The sequence below is a fragment of the Panicum virgatum genome, chromosome 1N, assembly GCF_016808335.1.
Source record: "Panicum virgatum strain AP13 chromosome 1N, P.virgatum_v5, whole genome shotgun sequence".
Lineage (NCBI taxonomy): Eukaryota > Viridiplantae > Streptophyta > Magnoliopsida > Poales > Poaceae > Panicum > Panicum virgatum.
The window spans coordinates 29,587,361-29,591,180 of NC_053145.1; the positions used below are offsets into that span (position 1 = coordinate 29,587,361).

General features: G+C 44.7%; 1 long non-coding RNA gene across 1 annotated transcript; it reads right to left on the reverse strand.

Annotated features, from left to right (window-relative positions):
- Window positions 1–2,056: 2,056 nt before the first annotated feature.
- On the reverse strand, window positions 2,057–3,402 carry LOC120654038. The gene is made up of 4 exons (XR_005666951.1): window positions 3,323–3,402; window positions 2,800–2,956; window positions 2,452–2,719; window positions 2,057–2,353 (listed from the first exon to the last, which is right to left on the reverse strand). It is a non-coding gene; the product is annotated as an uncharacterized LOC120654038 (long non-coding RNA).
- Between the last annotated feature and the right edge of the window lie 418 nt (window positions 3,403–3,820).

The window sequence follows — 3,820 nt, forward strand, 5'->3', positions numbered from 1 at the left end:
GCCTGAGCCGAGCCATGTTGGGCCGCCTCTCCACTTCCGGCCCAATAATCCTTTAACCCTTTTTCCTTTTTTCTAGTTTAGCTCTTACACGCGCGTCCCACTTGTAAGTGTCTAGTGAGAGGCTAACCGATGGGGCCCACTGACTTGCGGACCCCGCTGACCCGGTTGACCAGTCAACGGTCAATGTTGACTTTGTCAACGCTGACGTCAGCAGGGCCCACTGCTGACGTCAGCAGGGCTAACCCCGAGGTGACGTCTTGCTGACGTCATCATGCCACGTGTCACGCTCTGGTGCTGCCACATGTCACCTTTGTGTTTTTCCTTTTCGATAATCATTTATTAATTTCAGAAAATGGTTTAATCTTAGAAAGTTCGTAGTAATTCAACCGGAGCTCCGAAAAGTATGAAACCAATTTCATAAATCTTCTAAAATCATGATCTACGCGTTAGAATAGGTTTTGTTGTGAGTTGGATCATATTTGAGCCTGTTTTGTGCATTCTTGCACTTTGGCCCCTGTATTTATACGTAATTACGATTAGGTCCTGACGAGGAGGAGCTGACCGACGTCCCGGACGACCAGAAGATCCCGAAGGACGTACCCGGAGACCAGAAGCCCGGAGGATCAGGAAGACTACAAAGACCTATCAGGTTCACGCCCATTCGAGATTGAATACCTATTAGGCATTGCTTGCTAGATACGCTACGCTCCCAAATTGAGTGTAATGAGATGAGCTTGCATGGCCATTTACTTTCCGTATTCCTTGTTTCCCGTACTTAGCTTTGATTGATACATGCTATTGCTACTATGAGTGAGATTTGGGGTATGGGAATATATGATGTGATAGTCCTTAAGTGCTGGGAGATGCCTCCACATATAAAGGAGTTGGGGATAGGTTACAGCGGGGCGAGCAGACCCTTTCTCCGACCTTAGGGTCGGGAGCTGGGGGTTGTGTGTTGGGCACGACCCTGTGAGCACCTGTGATGGGTGACGAGCACCTGTGGCGGGTGCAAGGCTGTTCCCGTGGGAACACGAGTTGAGGAGTTGAGGAGGCGATACCTGTAATGGGTGCCGATCGCGAACCGTGTTTACGGAACGCAGACTGTGGACGAAGACGCTTGCCCTTGCGGGATTAAGGACTTGACTTTGTGGCCCCGGTGATGGAATTATGTCAAACATGCACACCACTTATCCTTTATGAGGGGGGACCCAGCCCGGGCTAGCTACGCGCGGCACCATTACTGCAGGAGGATAGTGTTTCAGTATCAGGGGGAGTGGGCAGGACCCCTTTAGCCCCCGATCGCAGGATCTATGGAGATTCCATTCTAGATAGCTTCACAGCCCCGGGCGACCTACTACGGGAGGACGCACCCCAGACCGGGAGTAGGATGGTGCCGAAGCCGTTAGTTTCGTTGACTGGTGCCTTGGAGTTAGTCGGTCGACGGGTCGGCTGGTGACGGGGCGAGTGGGTACAAGTGTACTAACCCCTGCAGGGTGAAAACTATATGTATAGCCGCGTACTCGGTCATGTACAACTCTGGATCTGGCACCACACTGTAGTTAGAACCACATATACTTCTCTACCTCCCTCTAGTACCACTTTTCCTGCTTGGATAGCAGCTGAGGTGCGGGGAGAGGGAGTTCCCGCACCGAAATAGGGTTGAGACAGTTGTAGTGGAAGATAGGAGACCGAGAGTCCGGGTTGCCGGAGCTGCCTGTGTTGAAAGGTGTTTGGATGACTTATACATATACTGCTTGCATAGGAAGACATAGCCTATCCTTGGCATTATATTTTTACCGTTTGCATCCACCATAAAGCTTGCATACGGATGGTGACGTGAACCTATCCCATCCTTGGGGATAGCCTGATAGATGCAGGATCCGAGTGAAGGAGTCGACAGGACGACAAAGGAAGATGATGTGAAGGATGGCCCGAGCTACACTCCGAGCTGCCTGTGGAGAGGATTCTTGAAGATGAAGTTTGCCTAGAAGACTAGATATCGTTTCCGCTTTCTGTTTGTTTTCTTTTAGCCCAAGGGGCTTGTACTCTGAGATCTGTATTACAATCCTTTGGATTATGTAATAAATAAACACATGTGATGTTGTAAACGTGAATTATGTCTGTGATATTCAATTGAAAGGAGTTCTGTATGTGATAGCTACTGATCCAGGGACTATCACGACGATACAGAGAGTCGGGTTCTCCTCTCGGGAACCCGATCTGTTTCACAATACATTTTGAGGCTTGAGATCCCTATGAATCATATGTTTGTCCTCATGGAGATACCGTAATCCTTCACAAATATTCCTAATTATTTGATAACGAGCATTCCATTCAAGTCCTCTTAATTCACCTGCATAAGTACATAATAATCAGTGAGTAAAGGGAAGAAAGACTACAAACAAAGCTAATAACTTGATCACGTGCCAATTTGCACATTTATTTCCATACCACTAAGATATCTGTCAAGACTTCCATTGCTTATATATTCAAAGCATAGCAATCTTTCCCTCTGCTCCGCATAAACATATTTTTCTTCTAATTCTGGGTCTTTCACAGGTATGTCCTCTGTATTAGCACAGAAGCCTAGAAACTGTACCATATTCTTGTGCTTAACTTCCATTAGATTATCAACCTCGCGATAAAATGTCTCCTCTGTGATTGTCTGTTCATTGGAAAGCTTCTTCACAGCAACAATCCTGTTGTTGCTGAGCAGCCCCTGTTTAACTTCTGTTATTAGCCTAACATTTTTTTCACTGAGGAAACTTGCACGAGATGTGCAGCTAAAATTAGCAATACCTTGTAAACATCTGCGAACCCACCACTTCCGATTTTTCACTCCCCGGAGAAATTTTGGGTTATGTATCGTAAATATGGTAATGGTAAATTTGTTGGGTTGGTCCTTCCATCCAGTATACTCTCTAGAGGGTCATGGTTCAGATAAATTTCTTCCATTCTAATAAGTATCGCAATGAGCATACAAAATTAGAGCAATCAAATTCAAGCTCATCCATGCGTATGTATGTAGCTAGTACAAGCTGAGATTGGATTGCAAAAGCAGTGGCATATTGCACAATATGTTTTCTTAATTTTGATTAAAGAACTACATTGTCACATAGTATGTCCGGTTTATTCATTATTATTCTACAAGGGGTCATTTTTCCTTCATGAAAAAACCTACAAAGTTGGCAGCAAGTTGGATGATGCAGCATAAACTTTGGGGAGTATTTCAGAACATGCTAAACTTGATGAATTGGATAAAATGTTATCGAAAAAGCCGGTCCCATGATGTTCTTATCAAGGAAAAAAATATGGCAATTACCTGGAGAAGACCTGCAGTGTTGTAATGAAGACTTTTGAATCTTTCAGATGTTCAAGACTATCTAGAGCTTGAGGTCAACTAGCTTGGGAGATATCCATAAGCAATCATTAACCATGAGCGAGAAGAAAATTAGACAAACTTAACAATGAGGTGCGCACCTGTGGGAGAGAGATTTAGCTGGTAGCTGCGGGAAATGTTGAGGACAGTATCCTATGACGAGACTAAACCATAAAACACGAAGTATAAAGGAGACAAAAAGATGCCTGTCAAAATGAGGATAAACTACCAGGCTTGCAGAGATCTGAAGACACAAACAAGATGACTGTCACTAAGAAGCAAATTAAATCGACGTGCAGATCTAAAAGACGCAAACAGGCTTGCAGATTTGAGGCAAAAAGAAAATGAATAGGTAAGAAGAATTTAGTGTGCTAGATCTATACATGTTCAGTAGAGATAAGAAGGATACTATAGGCATATGATGGATATAAAGAGCCGTAC